The sequence below is a fragment of the Dipteris shenzhenensis genome, chromosome 12, assembly GCF_047967505.1.
Source record: "Dipteris shenzhenensis isolate YYH24624 ecotype China chromosome 12, Dip_SZ_1.0, whole genome shotgun sequence".
Lineage (NCBI taxonomy): Eukaryota > Viridiplantae > Streptophyta > Polypodiopsida > Gleicheniales > Dipteridaceae > Dipteris > Dipteris shenzhenensis.
Genome location: NC_141607.1, coordinates 22233984 through 22253988, shown reverse-complemented (window position 1 = coordinate 22253988; position 20005 = coordinate 22233984). Strand labels below are relative to the sequence as shown.

The window sequence follows — 20005 nt, the reverse complement described above, 5'->3', positions numbered from 1 at the left end:
CAGATTGGGCTGGAGACTATGATACTAGGCAGTCCACCAGTGGGAATTGTTTCTTTCTAGGACATGCTTGCATTTCTTGGTTGAACAAGAAACAATCTATAGTGGCTACCTCCTCATGTGAAGCTGAGTATAGGGCAGCTTTCACAGCGACAGTTGAATGTGTTTGGCCGTCGTTTGTTTGCTGAGCTTCATCTTTCATTGGAGGGTCCTTCTCTGATTCTCACTGATAGTCAGAGTGCTATAGCAGTGGCAAAGAATCCTGTGTTTCATGCTCGCATAAAGCACATTGAGGTTCACTATCACTATGTCAGAGAGAAGTTGCATGCAGGAGAGATCAGTATGATCTATGTGTCAGACATCTTCACCAAAGCACTTCCACGTGAAAAGTTTGAGGCATTTCGTAGTGCCCTGAACTTATTTCATTTTGGTGATTGATCATTTCCTTGTACATGACATTGGCACTGCAGGGGGGTGTTAGAATTATTATTATATTCTAGCAGTGACCAATGTAATGTAATAAGTAGGTTAGGGTCACTTTTTCCTCATTTGAGGTTTTTTTCCCTAACCACAGTTAGTTCACTAACTACGGTTAGTGAAGGATATGTTAGAATTATAGATATAATTCAGCAGTGACCAATGTAATATAATAAGTTAGTTAGGGGCACTTTTCCCTCTTTTAGAGGTTTTTCCCCCTAACTGCAGTTAGTTCACTAACTATGGTTAGTGACTACTAAGGTTTTGTCACTAGGACAAAACCTTATCCTTCTCACTTTGTGTAACACTCTTTTCACTCTATTCTATTGCAACTAAGTCTTCAGCTTCCAAGCTTCCTACTCTCTCACTCCCTCTTACTCTCACTCTCTCCCTATCCTTCATTTGGTATCAGAGCAGGTTCTAGGCCTTTGAGCCCTCTGCTCCTTTTCGTACCAGCGCCTTGCCTCCAGCTCCAGCCCGCTCCAATCTGTCCGTACAGTCCGTACGACTGTACGGCATCCTGACGCACGTGGCCGTACAGTTCTTCTCATCGTCTGCCGTACATACCTGCTGACCGTACCGTTTCGCCATTCAGATCCGTACGACGACCGCCATTCATATCCGTACAGTGTCGCTGTACAGATCCGTAACAGATCCGTACCAACGCCGTACACTTTGGAAGACGTGTCTGTACATCGACCGTCGTACATCGCAACAGCATCCGTACCTGTCGTCGTACAGTGCCAGCCGTACAGTGCCGTACAAACTGTACGGCATTTCCGTACTGTTCACACTGTCTGTACTGAATCCGCTTCAGTACAACAGGTAGCTGCTTTGTTTCGAAAAGAACCAGCAGGTGTTTTGTTTTTTGACAGACAAATTGTGCAGACAGCCATTATTTGGCCTACATTCTGGGAGCACATTTGGGGCTTTTGCAGTTTGGATGTAATTTGGCAGTTGAAAGATCATTTGGGAGTTTTGCAGGCAGTTTTGGACTCAGTATTTGGGGCTTTTAGCATTGAAACCCCTTTCTGGCTGCAATTTCTAGCCACAAATTGGGGCTTTTGTGTTGGGAGAGCATTTTTTGGAGTATTCAGTACATACTGCCTTTCTTGGAGTGTTTGGAACACTTTTGGCAGATTTTGGAGAGTGTTTGATGCTTGGACAGATTTCTGACAGCTCAAGTACAGAAATCTAAGTTGCATATACAGCCCGTGCTTGGCTGTGTTTTTGGGAGTTGTGCATTTTATTCCCAGTAAGGGAATTCAGCTTTGTATCTGCCTCAATCTCTTTCTCAGATATGGCCCATCAAAATCAGAATGAGTTCCAGTTCGGTGGTCTTTCACAGGAAGACAAGTTGGATGGTACCAACTACTCCCTCTGGAGTTTCATGGTACGTAATATTCTGATTTCTCGCAATTTATGGGATTATGTCAATGGGGATGAACTCCGACCAGCAGATATTGCACCTGCTACCCCTCCTCAGCAAGGAGGTGGAAGAGGTCGTGCACAGGGTGCAGCTGCAGGACAAGTTGTTGGTGCAGCTACAGTCAATACTCCAGAGCAGAAAAGATGGGATTCACGGGATGCCTTAGCCTTGTCATGCATCTCTCTTTCAGTGAAAAGATCAATCATTCCGCATATCCGGTCGTGTAAGACCTCCAGGGCAGCGTGGGATATTTTGGAAAGCATGTATGCAGCACGGAATGATGCCAGGGTATCTTTTTTAAAAAGAGAGTTGAGCAATACACATATGGAGGAGGGTGACTCCATGTCAGTCCACCTCACTAAGCTACAGGATCTCAGAGAGCAGTTGTTAAACATAGATGAAATTATTCCTGATTCAGAGATGATTACAACCACTCTGAATTCTCTTCCTGAGTCTTATCTCAGCTTTCACACTTCGCTGAATTTATCATTGAGGGGGGGTGCAAATCCTCTTTCTTTTCATGAGTTGATAGGACTTCTGCTTCAGGAAGAGCAGACCAGGAAAAATTTGGCTTCACGTGCAGGTGAACAAGCCATGCTCTCAAAATTTAAATCAAAAACAAAGGGACAGGCAAAGACAACAGCAAATCAGCCTTCCAGTGGGTCAGGACAGCCTTCACAAAAGGCTAAAAGTGATGCAAGCAAGCCCAAAAAGAAGGGTTTTTCTCACTACTGCAAAAAGCCAGGTCATCACATAGCAGAATGCAGGAAAAGGATTGCAAAAGAAAAGAAAAACAGCTCAGGAATGGCTGTTTCAGATTCAGCCCCTTGTGCATCTGACAGTGGGGATGCTGCAGCCAACTTTGTTGGCCAAGATTATGCCTTTTTATCTTGCATTTCTGATTCTAGGTTGGCTGTTCCAGATGCTCGGGATAGTACAGCCTCTTGCAGTGATGATACATATGCTTTTTTGACTTGCAGTTTTGACTCTTCTACAGATGCATCTGCTTTCAGTGTTGATGAAACACTGAACACATGGTATTTTGACAGCGGTGCATCCAAGCACATCACTTCGAGGAAGTGTCTTTTTACTTCCTTGCATCCACCTTCTGTTGGTAAGAAAGTCACTTGTGCCAACAACTCCTCATATTCAGTACGTGGCACAGGAGAAGTTGAGCTCACTGCAATTGATGGCTCAATTTTCAGACTTTCTGATGTCTTATATGTGCCTGGCATAACCAAAAATCTCCTTTCAGTGTCCACTCTTAACAGAGGGGGATTTCAGGTCATCTTTGAGGATGACAAATGTGCTGTCCGGGACAGGGAAGCTAACTATGCCTTAATGTTATCTGGTACTCTGCTGCGTGGGCTTTTTCAGCTTGATATTTTTGAGAAAAGAGCAGCTCATGCTTTGGCAATTTCTACCCCTACAGTTGCCATGCAAAATGCAGTATTATGGCATGCCAGATATGGCCACATGCATTACAACAGCTTAATGACACTTCAGAAATTTTCAATGGTTGATGCATTGCCACCTCTTGAGATACCTCCTCCACATGCCTGTGAAGGGTGCATTTTAGGTAAAATGCATAGATTTCCCTTTAAGAAGGATGGTTCAGTTAAAGCTGTTCGCAAATTGCAGCTTATACACAGTGATGTCTGTGGTCCCATGAGGACTCCGTCATTGGGTGGTCATCTCTACTTTGTCACATTTATTGATGACTACTCCAATTTTACTTGGGTTTATGGGTTGAAAAAGAAATCTGAAGTGTTCACAGTGTTTAAACACTTTTCAGCCATGGTTGAAAATGAAACCGGACTCAAGATACAGACATTACGCACGGATAGAGGTGGGGAATACCTATCTGCAGAATTTGATGCTTTCCTCAAACAGAAGGGTATTGTGCATCAGCTCACAGTCAGGCTGACCCCTCAGCAAAATGGCAAAGCTGAGAGGAAAAATAGAACCCTCATGGAGATGGACAGATGTATGCTGAAAAGCAAACACATGCCTCATAAATTCTGGTTAGAGGGTTTGATGTGTGCCAATTACATTTTGAACAGGGCTCCCACTAAGGCTTTAAAAACAAAAACTCCTTTTGAGGTCTGGAATGACAGGAAGCCTTCAGTGGATCACTTCCGAGTCTTTGGATGCCTTGCCTATGCACATGTGCCAGTTGAATTTAGGCACAAATTGTCAGATAAAGCCATCAAATGCATATTTGTTGGATACAGTGCAGAAAGCAAGGGGTATCGTCTCTACAATCCTGCTACACGCAAAATCATTGTCAGTAGAGATGTGATATTTTCTGAAAATTCAGCTCACACTCAGGCTGATTTTCAAATGCCTTCATCTTCAGAAGATGTCTTTCAAGGGTTGCTACCCATTGCTTTGGGTTCCCCTGCTGATTTTTCTGATCCAAATCAGAATTTACAGCAACCTTCAAATGCTTCAGTTCCGCCACAGGATGTCATGCCTCCTCCACAGGCAGTGGAACAAGTGGTGCAGCAAGAAATTGTAGACATACATGCAGCAAAAACAGTCCCAAACTGGCTGTTACAGACTCTCCGGGAGAGTAAACTTGATGCTCCGTTACCTGGCAGGACTCGCAGTGCAGCAAGGCACATGGAAGGTGCTAATTCAGTGGAATCAGCATATGCAGGTACTCTCCTTGATGAGGAGGAGCCTGCCACATTTGAAGAAGCAAAAGGTAATGTGCATTGGATGAATGCCATGCACGATGAGTTGCAGTCCATTGCAAAAAATCAGACTTGGGATGTTGTGGACTTGCCACAGGGTAAACATGCTATTGGCACACGATGGGTGTTTAAAGTCAAACGGAAGCCAGATGGCTCCATTGACAGATATAAAGGCAGGCTGGTTGCTAAAGGCTATGCTCAGAAAAAGGGCATAGATTATGAGGAGACTTTTGCTCCTACATCCCGGATGACCACCATTCGATCAGTAATTGCAATGGCTGCACATTTTGAGTGGAATGTTCATCAGCTGGACATAAAAACAGCCTTCTTAAATGGGGACTTGCTGGAAGAGGTGTATGTCAAACCACCTCCGGGTTTTGAAATTACAGCAAATGCACTTCAAGTCTGCAAGCTTAATAAAGCTTTATATGGGCTAAAACAGGCCCCTCGTGCATGGTATGCCAAGATACATGCCTTTTTGACCAGCAAGGGGCTGCGCAATAGTCCTACTGAGAGCACCCTCTACATCAAGATGGATGGGGGAGAAATCTTAGTCATCCTTCTTTATGTTGATGACTTACTGCTCACAGGGTCCAATGAAGAAAAAATTGCAGATTTCAAAGCTGATTTGCAGACCCACTTTGATATGTCAGATTTGGGGCTGCTTCACTTTTATTTGGGGATCCAGTTCTCTCATGAGAGACGTGGCACTGTTATGTCTCAGTCCAAGTATGTTCAGAAACTCTTGGACAGATTTAACATGCAAGAGTGTAAGCCCATATCTACTCCTATGGAACCGGGGCTGAAACTCACAATGCATGATGCAGGAGAATCAGTTGATGCCACACTTTACAGTCAAGCTGTTGGATGCCTCATATATCTCTGCAATACTAGGCCTGATATTCAGTTTGCAGTATCTCAGGTGAGCAGGTACATGCACAGCCCCAAAACTATGCATTGGCAGGCAGTTAAGCGCATCTTCCGTTATTTGTAGGGCACCAAGTCTTTTGGCTTACTATTTCCCAGGGGGGGTGACTTGCAGATGCATGCCTATAGTGATTCAGATTGGGCTGGTGATTATGACACTAGACAGTCCACTAGTGGCAATTGTTTCTTTTTGGGCAAATCTTGCATTTCATGGCTGAGCAAGAAACAATCTACAGTGGCTACCTCATCATGTGAAGCTGAGTACAGGGCAGCTTTCACAGCAACAGTTGAATGTGTCTGGCTGAGACGTTTATTTGCTGATCTTCATCTGTCTTTGGAGGGTCCTTCTCCAATTCTCACTGATAGTCAGAGTGCCATTGCAGTGGCAAAGAATCCCGTGTTTCATGCTCGCACGAAGCACATTGAGGTTCACTATCACTACGTCAGAGAGAAGTTGCATGCAGGAGAGATCAGTATGATCTTTGTGTCCACACATGACAACGTTGCAGATATTTTCACCAAAGCGCTACCACGTGAGAAGTTTGAGGCATTTCGCAGTGTCCTGAACTTATATCCGTTTGGTGATTGATCAGCCTTGTACATGACATTGGCACTGCAGGGGGGTGTTAGAATTATAGATATAATTCAGCAGTGACCAATGTAATATAATAAGTTAGTTAGGGGCACTTTTCCCTCTTTTAGAGGTTTTTCCCCCTAACTGCAGTTAGTTCACTAACTATGGTTAGTGACTACTAAGGTTTTGTCACTAGGACAAAACCTTATCCTTCTCACTTTGTGTAACACTCTTTTCACTCTATTCTATTGCAACTAAGTCTTCAGCTTCCAAGCTTCCTACTCTCTCACTCCCTCTTACTCTCACTCTCTCCCTATCCTTCAGGATAAGGTTTTGTCACTTAGACAAAACCTTTCCCTCTTCTTGTATTAGTCACTTCATCTGGTGCAACGTTACGTTCAGCTCTCTTGCTCTCTCACTCTCCTCTCTCTCACATTGATTGCCTATATATTTTGTACTAGCTTTTTGCATTTTTAGCACTTAGTACTCAGCAAGGGCCTTAGTGAGCCCTTTGCTTCAGCCCACAGTGGCTTGTATGGGTTACATATATCTTGTATCGTGTCTCATAGACCCGCGAGGTCTCCTGAAGACGTTAATACACCTTTCTCTCTCTCTCTCTCTCTCTCTCTCTCTCTCTCTCTCCCCCCCGTTCGTTTGCGCTGCACTTCTCACACCATCTACATAACTTCAGCGCTCTAGTTTATTTGGCAGTTTTCGGAGGATATTACATGGTTTTGGATATCCTTACTCATACCTGGCTAGAGTAAGTGTCTCTTTAGAAGACTTTAGTCTTTTGAATACTTGTGTATCACACACAGAATTTTGAATACCTGGAGATTGGTCTATCGTGACACTCAAAAAAGTATTTACCGCCTGAGCCCTTTATCATCTACGACACATGCTCACTGTATGTGCTTCACCAAGTCTTAGTAAAACTACTTGGAAGGTTTTACTGCTGTTCCCAACATTTGGTGGAGTTCCACTAGCATTGACGTGGTGTCTCAAGCATGGATTCCACACCTACTATATGTGCTTCACCAATGGGATCACTTTTACGAATTTCCTTTCATATGTTAGAGAGAAGGGCATTTTGCTCACATCACACACTCAATTTTGAATACCTGGATATTAGTCTATCATGACACTTAAAAAGTATTTACCGCCTTAACCCTTTACCATCTATGACACATATTCAATGTAAACCATTTTTAATGATTTACTTTTTCATCTTGAGTCCTTAACTTAGCACCAACTTTTTGTGGTTCACCAAGTCTTAGTGAACACAGTTCCCAACATTTGGTGGAGTTCCACTGGCATTGACGTGGTATCTCAAGTGTGGATTGCACCCCTACTATATGTGCTTCACCAATGGGATCCCTTTTACGAATTCCTTTCATATGTTAGAGAGGAGAGCATTTTGCTCACATCTACCCTATAACAATGACTCTAGAATAATATTATGAAATTGAGAAAAGCTCAATTTAGTAACCATTGGCATTCAGGTAAGGACATTAACTACCATGCTATACCCTCATTCGATACCTTGTCTCAAAATCACAATTTTGCATTAATCCAGCAGACTTGGCCTTCGGCCTCTTCACTTGAGCTGGTCATAAGCATACTTTTTGGATCTGTGAAGATCTCAATTTTAGCACCATATAAGTAGTGCCTCGGAATCTTCAAAGTGTGGATAATAGCAGAGAAGCATGTTCCATGGGCTGAATACCTTTGTTATCCGAATCTAGAGTTTTACTTTCAAAGATATAGGGTGTCCTTGGATTAGCATTGTTCCTATAGCAATGTCACTTGCATTTGCTTTCACCTCAAATTGTAGATTTGGATCTGCCAGCTGCGGAGGTTATAATACCTTTAATAGCCTTGAACCTTTTCTTTTTCAACCTCTCGTCGGGTGAACGAATTTCCCTTCACGTGAAGCTGGGCCGTCATCTGATCAACGACTTTGGTGTACTCTTTTATAACTCTTCCACCAAAAAGAGAGAATCCAAGCAATAATATTCCTTGGATGAGGCCATCCAAAGAATAGCTGATTTTTTTGGGTTTCCTATGGATTCTGACTTTATTGAATGCTCAAGTCTGCATGGGTGTGTGGATATATATGTGTGAGAGCATTTGTTTCTACTATGGTCGTGTAGAAAAGCACAGGGTAGTTGTTTGCTATAGGCCAATCCCCTCACAGCAGAAGGTTTACACTGAGAACACAAGACACTTGATGAAGATCTAAACAATTAAGGAGGCAATGCAGATCTGGAACAGAACACAGATGTATAGCCAAACTAGAGTAGATATAATGCTATAAACCAGGTACAAAAACTGCCAATGCATGTACCATCACCTTTTGCAAACAATCACTGAGGTTAGGACCAAGCTACGAATATGGCTCCTTTTGCTGCACCGTCTGAAGCAGACAGCTCCTCGGCTGCCGAGTGCCTCTCTGTAGACTTCTGTAGCTGCTTAAAGGTAGATAACTCCTGCAATGTTCTGCTCTGAGGCTCACCGCAGACAAAGCTCCCTTCAACACACTCTTTATGCACTCCTGCAGGGTGTAGGTCTGCACCTAGGTCTGTTGCAGGTGTCAGGGGCTGTTGCCCCTGCAAGAGCTCCTTCTATGTGATGATCACCAGGGCTCCCACGGCTCGTCGAGTCGATCTGCAGGATGAGCATAGAAATGATCCCCACATGGGGCTTCTTATATAGGGATGAATGCCTCTCAAAATAGCTGACTGGTCTAGGATTAGGCTGACTTTGCTACAAACTGGCCTACCAGTCCACCCGACCTGTCCAGTGTTAATGCTGACCCAGACTCGGCCTCTACCAACCTGCCACATGGCATGCCAGCTGTCCTGACCTGCTCCAGTCAATCTGCCGCCTGTCAGACCCGACCTGCACCTGCAACCTTCTATTGGCTGACCTTAGCAGCCCATCTAGACTGCTGCGTAGTGTTTTGCTGATGCAACTTCTGTCTGTACCATGGCCTGCTCTAGCCTCCATACATCCCCCATCTCACAGGCTTTCTGCCAGCCTTTGATGCAGGTGGTCTCGTTGGCCAGTCCATGTTGCAGGCTGTGTGCTGCTCACATGGTGGCAGCCTTTCTTTCGCATTTACACTTATTGGTGTCATTCTTCTTTGCACTCCTCATTTCGGGCTCACATCTGGGCAGTTGACCCTACTTTCCCAACACACCCTCTGAATGAGCCAATGTGACCCAATTTTTGAAGAGTGCTCAGGAACACATCAAAGGCATTCTTCAAGTTCGGTGCATACACCGATATTTGCATCTCCTGCTCTTTCAGTTTTTCCTCTCTAATGACGCCTTTGGAATCTGCTTTACATTGCGCATCTAAACTAGTCCGTAATGTTGCCATTACATGTTGGCTTGCTGAATCTATTCGTCTACCTTGGCCCTTGTGTAGAGAGATCCTAGTAGCTGGTTTACATAGATTCTTTCTAACAAGTTTCCATCTCGATACTTTGGTCCTCTAATCATTGATCAGTTGCCTCAAGATCATGGCTCCTGTGAGCAATCCTCAGGTTTGAACCGTGAATCTTCTAAGGTACCGTCATACAATCCATTGTCTGTAGCTTTGTAGTCTCTGACACAACGTGGTTGACTATCCGGAGTAGCCTCTCTACCACTGACCTAGTCAGTAACGCAGCCTCTTGGAAAGGTCACCTCCCCATCTGTAAGCTCCCAAATGAGGAGAGCGTTGGGGAGGGAGACCTAGGGCCCAAAGAAGAGAGAGAGAGAAAGAAAGAAAGTTTATTAAAGTCTTCGGGAGACTGTGAAGGTCTATGAGACCAAAGATAACTGATACAATGAGCATAACGGTGGCGGTCTCAAAACGAGCCAGCCAACTGTTTCTACAAAAAAGAGGTTATGAAGGACTGTGTGTCTAGTCCGGATACAAAAAATATGTGTCTACCTCCAGACGATACAAAAAAGAAGGGGGGGGCACCAAAAATGGGGCAGAGGGGGGAGATACAGTATACATGTGCAGGTGGTGATCGTCAGAGACCAATCATAGAGGGGCCGTCAAATGGGAGGTCGGAAAAAACCCTGCGATAGATGATTGGCCTCTGACGTCACGCGGCCTAGTCGAGCTCGGTCGTCGGGGGTGGCGGGTGGCCCTGTGGATGAGGGCAACGGTAACCCCGGTGGGGCGGGCAGAGAGCAGAGACGAGATGTCATGGACCTGGATGTGTGAGTCTGTCCGCTGGCGCAGCTGTCGTGGCTCTGGCTTTGGCTCACGTCCGCGTCGTTGGCTAGACTGAGAAGAGGTATCCTGTGACTGGAAGAAGTCAGTGATAGGCCGCTGGGTCTCCTCACGCTGTGTGTGCTGCTCGTGTCGCCGTGCTCGGAGAGAGGTATCTTGGTGGCGAGTCATCTCATGTAAGAAAGCGGCTAGGCATCGTTGATCCGGGAAGTGGAGCATGTGTGGGAGGGAGCCGAATCTGTCGCGGAAGAGGCAGTGGTACCGGCCTCGAATGGCATAATAGATAGGACATCTGAAAGCAAAGTGCTCCTCCGACTCGATCTCCTGCAAGTCACAGAGTGGGCAAAGGCGGTCCTCTCGTGGGATACCCTCTGCGCATTCGCTCTCGATCCGTAATTGGTGTGACGAGACCCTAAACTGACCGAGGGAGATCCGGAGCGCATGTGGTAGATGAAGCTGTGTGTAACCTGGAGGTGTGATGAAGCCCTCCTGTGAGATCTGGAGGCAGTGTCGGCGGTAGAAGTCGAGCTTCACAGGAAGCTCGGAGTGAAGAAACCATGTCCGCCAGGTGTGGAGCTGGAGCAGATCCGCTCGAATGAGCCGGTTGACCTCCTGGTAAGTGGGGGAGAGGGGAGATGGTGGAGCGTTGAGGCTGTACTGAAAAGGAGGCAACCGGTCTAAGTCGAGGCCCAGTCGGGTGAACCAGCTGGAAAGACGACTATACCAGCATCGCTGGTCCCCATCAACGGATAAGGCCATAGAGGAGGATAGGGCTAGCCAAGGTAGGCGGAGGCGACCGTCGGCGGAGGAGCTGAAATCCCTGACTCTGTGGAGATAGGTAATAGCCTGAAAAGCCGCATCAAGCTGTAGGGGTGAGGCGCCGAACTCTGCTAGAATGATCTGGTGTGGTACCGATGGTTTGCTGCGGATCATCCGAGCAAACATCAGTATCTGTAGGCGCTCGACTCGAGCCCACTCTGTGTCTGAAAGGTCGACTCCCCACCAAGGGCTACCGTACATGCCTGCTGGGCGGACCAAAGAATCAAAAAGGAGAGACTTGGTCCGCGGGTCCTGGAAGTGGGAGTGGTAGCACTATCGCTCCAGCCTAGCAAGAGCGGCGTATCCCCGGCTGATCCTAGCCTGCATGGCCGGGCGCATCGTGAAGATCGGGCCTGAGAAGACAATGCCCAAGTATGTGTAAGAGTCAACTATCTCAACAGGGTCGCCGGCGAAGAGGAACTGCTCTCGGTGCTTAGCGGGTCTGGAAGTGTTAAAGATCATCACCTTGGTTTTCCCAAGGTTGACCTTCAAGTCATGTGTATCACAAAAGACCTGAAGTCCATCCAAGTGTCGCTGAAGACCAGTAGCAGAAGAGGATAGTAGTACTACATCGTCTGCGTATAGGAGAATCTGGATGACAGCCTCTTCAAGAGAGCAGCCTGCACCTCCGAGTGTCCTGATGGTGGTCTCGAGCTCGTCGATGTAGAGGCCAAATAGAGTCGGTGACAAGGGACATCCTTGTTTGACTCCGATAGTGCTCATGATCTTTGGGGTCCAGTTGGTGCCAATCCTGACCTGCCCCGTCACCCGCTCATAGAGAGCTACTATTGCCGAGATAATCACCGAGTCGTAGCCTGACTCCTACAGACATCTGATGAGTCGGGCGCAGGGAACGGTGTCGAATGCCTTGCGGAAATCCACAAAGCAACAATATACTCTCTGTCTCCTGTGTCTGGCCTCCTCAATGATCCCTCTAAGTGTAAAAATGTGATCGTAAGTCGAGTGATCCGCCCTGAAGCCGGCCTGTCCGGATTCCCTGAGCCCCTGTACCTCTGTGCGAGCACTGACCTCGCCATCTAACACTGATGCATAGATCTTGGACATAACATGTCCAACCATGATGGTCATGTAATTCCCTGGATCCATGGGATCTCCTGCTTTGTGGATGGGTGTGATAGTGTTCAGGGTCCAGGCTCTGGGGAACCCGTTGCAGACAGCTTCATTGAACAGTGTTGCCAGGATGGGGGCTAGAGTTTTGATGCCATAGGCAACAAACTCTGTGCATAGGCCCTCATGATCCTTAGCTCGACCGTTATGAAGCTTATGCGCTGCGTGGGTGACTCCTTGGGTTGTGAGAAGGATACAAGAAGTGGGGCGGGGGGTGGCTGAGAGGTCGGGAGGAGGCTGATCAGGGATATCATAGAGTGTGCGTGCATAGGTGTGCCAGAGGGAAGTGTCCGTGAGGGGGGAGGGGGATCGGTGTTCTAGGAATTTCCTCCAGAAATCCTTGGAGTTGTTACTAAACAGAATGTTCAGTAGCGTATCCTCATTCTGGCGCAGGAAGGCTAGCTTCTTGCGACGGACTAGTCGACGATAATCCCTGGTGAGACGTGGATTGGCCCTAGTGTTTCGTTGGGTCGTGAGTCGGAGTGTGCGGCGTAATGCTTTGCACTCGTCATCATACCAGCTGTTGCAAGGGGTGGAGCCAGCGGGTGGACCGAGTAGTGGAAGGAAAGATGTGGTGGGCTGCATTGTGAAGGGAGTGGGTGATAAGGGTGGCTCGGTGATCTAGAGAGGGTATGGTGTCTATGTGTCTGAGGAGGGAGGCTAGGTGGGCTGAGTAATCAGGTGAGAGGTTGTGATCGAAGTGTATATCATGATAGGTAGTGTAGTGCGGGGTGTGGCTGGGAGGGGCTCGGGGCACAAGGATATGAAAGAACAGGTAAGTGTGATCGGCTCCTGGGGGTAAGGGTGTAGTGGGAAAGTCAGTGATCTGTGGGGCTAAAGCAGGAGATCCCAGAATGTAGTCGACGACACTGGCTCCTCCGCCATGTGGGAAACATGTGAAACCAGAGGAGGCAGGCCACCGGTCTAGTCCATTGTAGATGATCAAATCATGTATACGTCCAAGGTCCAAAAGAGCCTGCCCATACCCAGTAACGGGAGCGCGACTGTCAGCCGAGGAGCGGGGGAAGCCCGAGTCCTCTGTGTCCATCTCAGGTAATAGGACTGGATCTGAGTGGAAGTCCAGGAGTGATGTCTGATGTGCACCTGTCCTTGCGTTGAAATCCCCAACTAGGAGGACCTCTCCGCGTTTGGAGAACTCCACAATGTCTGAGTAGAGATCTAGATAGGGTGATACCCCCGTATCCTCACGAAGCATCCGTGTGAAATGTGACGTCTCGGGAGAAAAGTAGCAGACTGCAATAAAGAGGTCGCGTGTGGAGGGGCGTCAGAATCGGAGGCATAGGTAATGGGCATGGACATCCCATCTAACCATGGATGTCAAGCTTGTGAGCGCTGAACGAAGAAGTACTGCAACTCCGCCTGACCCTCGGACCCCCCCAGTATATCTGGTCTCCTCACGGAGTACTGACTCCCAGGTATAGCCACTGACCGAGGGGAGAGGGCGCTCGGGGCTCTCATGTGTCTGTATAGAAAACGATGTCGCATCCAGTGTATGACTCTGAGAAGTTCCCAGGGTCAGACCATAGGGTTTACAGTTCCATATGGTGCATGCCAAGGGTACTGTGTGCTGAGTCTGAATCTCATAGACCATGTCTCCCTATTTGGGGGGGGAGTCTGCTACCGTGTCTGGAGTACCTGGTGGGGCTCGGCGGCAGGGGCCAACTAATAGGCGGCCACATGGGCAGCACCTCACAAGAGGGGTCGTGACTGCTGCATCAGATGGAGCTGAAAGATAGGGGCAGATAGCTATGCACTCAGCAAAAGGGATCTGGCCTGGAAAAGGCGGATTTGGAGCAGCAGAGATGGTGGGGGATACCATATGTGAAGGAGCCTATGAAATCTCACGCTCATAATTTACTGCAAAAACACTCTCATAAGCGTTCTCTTTCTTTTCTCTCCCTCCCTCTCTCTACACACAGCTAGGGCCCAGGACAACTTGTCGGGCTGGACCCCCCCCAAGGTATTTTATTTCTTGAGAGAAAGTGAGTACACAGTTCAGCGTAGTGCTACTCGTACAAAAATTCAAAACGTGAATTAATATTACATGAGCTCTTAGGCTCTCTTTCTTGGCAACAAGCCACTTGTCAATTTCTACATTACTTTCCTAATTGCATGCCACTAAGGGCAACTCTGGAGTCTTCGAAGCACTTGTTCACGCAAACCGCCTCCTAGACTCTTGTTAGGCTCCATTGTGCTTAGGAAAATAACTCTTCCTAGTACCTGCAACAATTAATTAAAGCGCACCACCATGGCACCTATTAATTGTTAGCGCTTTGCATGCAAATAAGACATTGTGGACTAATTCTAGTCACGGTGGGCGTCCCCAGTGAACACATGTGCACACATAAGAACTATATTAATATATTTATTCTCTCGTTGACCGGAGTCAACACTCTTGATTATAATTAAGGGGCTTTGACCGAGGGTCGAGGCGTCTTAATTATAGTCAAGTCTCTTCAACCGAAGTTGGCACAACTCTCCAACCGAAGTTGGCACATCTTGGTTAACCGCAGTTAACCTTCTTGGTATAAACCAAGTCTTCCTGACCGAGATCAGGCTTACTTGACCGAAGTCAAGTATCTTTGACTGTAGTCAATTCTTTGACCAATAGAAAAACTTTTTTGACTGTAGTCAATTCTTTGACCAATAGAAAAACTTTTTTGACCATAATTAATCCAGATGGAAAACTCTTTAATTATGATCAAATAAATGGTCAACTGTACTTTAACTTAAGATATTTACATTGTGGTGACATCCCCTCGGCTTCTATTGAGTTGACCTCAACTGAAAAGCTTCCTTGTAAACATTTAAAGCTGTGGATGATTGGACAACATGTCTTCATCCATCCACTTCGCATCCAATGCCGTATAATTCTTGAATTTTACAAGGTACCTGTAAAATTCCTTGCCCTGAGGGCCTTTGTGTATAGTATGGTACACAATCTGCTCTGGTTGAAGGACCTCCTCCAGCTCATCCACTTCTGGTGGATCCTCTGATATTGCCTCTGTAGGCTCTGGCCCCTGAAATTTCTTTAGAAGACTCACATGGAATGCATTGTGAATCCTCCAATGCTCTGGCAATGCTAACCTATATGCAACCTCCTTTATTCTTTCTGTAACCTTGAAAGGGCCATAGTACCTAGGAGATAACTTTGCATACACTTTTTGTTTGCCTTTAAACTTGCAGAGCCTAGCTTTCTGGAACTTTAAAAGTACCCAATCCCCTTCCTCCAATTGTCTTCTATGCTTATTTGCAGCTCTTTTATGCTTCTCTTGAGACCTTTCAATTGCTGTCCGGACTTGGTTGTAAGCTGTTTGGAGGTCTCTCACAAACTGATCAGCGGTAAATATTTCATCTTTGGTCCTCAGGAAAGGTGGCAGAATCACCTTCCCATAGATGACCTCAAAGGGGGCTTTCCCTGTAGAGCTGTGTACTGTATTATTGTAAGCAAACTCTAGCAATGGTAGGTACTTTTCCCAGTCTGAACCTTGGTCACTCACGTAGCATTGCAGCATATCCAATGCTGTAGAATTTGCTACTTCACTTTGACCATCTGTCTGGGGATGGAAAGAAGAAGAAAAATTCAGATTCGTCCCCATATTATCAAATAAAGCTCTCCAGAATAGACTGGTCATTCTGGGATCTCGATCACTGACAATGGACTTAGGCATACCATGATGCTTAAAAATCTGTGCCATGAAAAGTTTAGCCATATGATCTGCCTTTATGGTTTTACGAACCGGAAAATGAGCTTGCTCGCTGAATCTATCAATGATAGTCCAAATTCCATCATTCCCTGACTTTGATCTTGGCAAATAAAAAATGAGGTCCATTGTAATACTTTCCCATGGTGCCTGAGGCACGGGAAGAGGCATAAGTAGGCCAGGTGCCTTCCGTCTATCATACTTCACTTTCTAACACGTAAGGCATTCAGTAACAAACTGACGTATATCTTACCGCATCCTTGGCCAAAAGAAATACCTCTCTAGTGCTAGAGTTGTTGCTGTAATTCCTCTATGTCCAGCATAGGGAGGTGCATGGCATTCTTCCAAAATCTTTTTCCTCATCTCCTGGGTGATGCATAGGCAGTCATCTTTCATTACATACCCATCTTTTAGGGAATAGTGACTGGTGGACTGCCCCTCTTGCATTTGCTGTAAAATCTCACCAAAATCTGCATCATTAGCATATTGCTCCCTCATGTTTTCCAGGTCCTGATGATAAGCAATGGTCACATTGTTGACCTGGAGTGGGTCTTCGGGACAAGGCATCTGCCACTTTGTTCCGAATTCCTGGAGTATGGACAATCTGAAAATGATACATCGACAGCATATTTGCCCATTTCATATGCTTCTCGGAAAGTTTTGTCTGAGTTAGAAAATATCTCAGACTTTGGTGATTTGTTTTAACAATAAAATCTGCACCCAAAAGATAATGCTTCCATGTGTTCACAGCATGAACTACAGCCAACAATTCTTTTTCATAGATACCTAGATATCTTTCAGCATCACGCAATCTTCGGCTTTCATATGCTACTACATGTCCATTTTGATGTAATGCAGCCCCAACACACTCTCCATAGGCATCACAATCAACATCAAAAGGTTGATAGAGATCCGGGACTACAAGAATAGGCTCTGTAGTCAACAACTCCTTGAGTGTATTAAATGCTTTCTTCTGTGATATTCCCCATGTGAAGGCTGCATTTTTCTTAGTAAGGTCATGTAGTGGAGCTGCGATATCAGCAAAATGCTTGATGAATCTCCTGTAATAGGAGCAGAGTCCCAAAAAACTACGGACTTCATGCACAGTTTTCAGCTCAAGCCATTCTTGGATGGATCGGTTCTTTGCAGGATCCATCTGTATCCCATTCTTGGATATTATGTGCCCCAGATAATGGATCTCTTCCAAAAAGACTTCACTTTTCTTGCTATTGGCAAAAAGCTGATGATTTCGAAATTCTTGAAATACCAAAGCAAGATGTTACTTGTGCTCTTTTTCTGTCTTTGAAAAGACTAGGATATCATCAAAGAAAGTACCCGTGAAGTGCCTGTACTTTCGGAAGATGCGATCCATCATTCTATTGAATGTAGCTGGAGCATTTGTCAACCCAAAAGGCATCACTAAGTATTCATACAACCCGAATGTAGTGCGAAAAGTTGTCTAATGCACATCTTGTGGTTGTATTCTGACTTGATGATAGCCACTCTTCAAGTTTATCCTACTGAAAATTGTTGCTCCTTTGAGCTGGTCAAGCACATCATCTATGCGTGGTATCGGAAATCTATTTTTGATGGTCATCTTATTCAATGCACGATAATCAATGCACATTCGAAAAGAACCGTCTTTCTTTTGTACTATAAGTACCGGTGAGTAAAAAGGAGATGAACTGAGCTGAATCAACCCTTTGGACAGCAAGTCTTGCACCTGAGTCATAATCTCCTCTCTCTGAGTCGCACTGACTCTATAAGGTGGTCTATTTGGTGGCTCACTACTAGGCATTAACTCTATCTAATGATCCTCTGGTCTCTCTGGGGGTAACTCCCCTGGCAAAGCATCGGAAAAGCAATCTTTAAAGTTTACAAGAAACTGAAATTTGTCTTTGTCTGCATCATTCATTTCAGCATGCATATCATTCTCTTTTTCTTTTACAAAACCCATGTACACGGAAATTGCAGACTTTATTGCTTTACCACATGTTACATCAGATACAATGGGGATAGTTTTCTCTTTATTCCTGGCAACTAAACGTTGGTTTTTTCCCCTATGGATTAAAATCAGCACCCTCTTAGGGTATTCTATCGTTACTAATGGAACCACGGTGTACCAAGTACAACATTATGCTGCTTGAGAGGAGAGATTAAGTCCTCCTGATCTACATAGCTTTGCACATGGACACGAAGCTTTCCAATCAAAGGAGTAACTTGCACTAGATTTCCCTGGAACATTTGATCAGCATCAAGAGCTCTGCCTAGCTCTTTAGTTTTAATCCCTAATCTTAGGGCTAAATCTTCCGATATGAAATTGTCTGTAGACCCTGGATCAAATAGGATTAATGCTTGTTGATCTCTTATCTTTCCCCATGATAGCAAAAGCTCTTTTTCCTTTGGGTCTGAGGTACTACCCAAAACATCTGGGATTGCTCCCACCATTGGCCTTGGTGGTACTTGTGGCTTTTTCCGCTCCTTAGAACCCGAAGGCTTCTCAGGGCACTGGGCAGCCATATGCCCCTCTTTCTCGCATCTAAAGCATTTGCCATCTTTGCGGAATTCAGCTATCTGTTCAGGAGTGAATGGGGATTTGCCTTTATATGACTTTGTAAGCTGAGTACCCCTCGACTTCTGAGGCTGAAACCCTTTCTTTTCAACCTTGGGATACTCTTTCTTTTTTGATTTTGAAAAAGCAGTTTTCTTTCTTTCAGCACCTCTTGCATGCAAGGATAGTACTGTGGATGGATCTTGTAACGGCACGAGACTAACTACTAAAGCTGAATGCATAATGTTCTGAATGTTCTTTGCCCCCAAAGCATTCCTTACTGCCTGAATTTTTGGACTGAGACCTGCTCTGTACTTTCTCATTTGGGTTCTTTTGGAGATCTTTTTGAAAGGTGCAACCTGCAAATAAGCATCCCAAAACTTTTGGTATACTGTATCTCCTGCATCCATATGCAAACTGTCCCAATCTTGAAGAACATGATCTCTAAATTGTTTAGGCATGAACTGTTGGTAGAAGGATTTCTTGAAGCCCTTCCACCTCTTTGAGGCTGACCCATCTGTGGTTTGTGCACTCCACCATGCACTAGTTGTCGCTGTCAAGTGCAAACTGACCATTCTCAACTTGGAGGATTCTAAAAACTTTTATGTACCAAAAGTAGCATCAAACTGTCTAATGAACTGCAATGCTTTGTCTGTGTGACCATATTGTCCATTATAGGTCATAAACTTGACAGATTTACCTCCATCTTTGAACTCCTTGGTCTCTCTGGAAGACTTGCTCTTCCTAGACTTCTTGTGTTTCCTTCTTTTCCTGGATGGTTTATCTGATAAAGAAGAAGATACAGAAGTGGAGCTTGAGGTAGACGGTGAAGGGCTTGGAGATCGGTGATGATGCCTCCATCTCTTCCTGCTATGAGACCGTCCCCTATGAGATCCCTCTCTCTCGGGCTGTACACGAGAGTGTGCCTTTGGCATCGGCACATCATAAGCTGCATTAGGCATAGTTTCTACTTGAAACAAATCCTGAGCTCTTGGATCCCTTCTGAGATTTTCCATCTCCTGCATACGAATGCGTACCATCTGCTCAAATTCTTGCTGAGTTTGCTGCACACTTCTCTGTCTTGGATGTGCATCCCTGTCTTGTGAATCCCACTGGATAGGTGATTGAGCCATTCTCCCACAACTTGTCTGAGATCTGCAAGTTTTTCACACACACTATGTATGCAACTGATGCACGCTGCCTTTGCTTTTCAAAGAGAAAAATTACCTCAACAAGTGGTGTTTTGCATTCACAATCTATGCCAGTACCGGGCTGTCAACTCAAGGGATATACCCACAAAGTTGCCAAGGCAGCAACAACTATATTGCCCCTTTTCTGGCTGCTGCAAAAAAGCACTGAGTATGCATCTGATTCGCTTTTTCTGAGCAAAAAGGCATGCATTCCTTTACTTATGCAAATCTCTGATTTTCTCTGATTTCTGCTTTT

General features: G+C 45.6%; 1 protein-coding gene across 1 annotated transcript in view; it reads left to right on the top strand.

Annotated features, from left to right (window-relative positions):
* The window catches only part of LOC147895979 (uncharacterized), a 100302-nt gene that overhangs the window by 67238 nt on the left and 13059 nt on the right, over nt 1–20005 (top strand). The gene's annotated exons all lie outside the window — the stretch shown is intronic.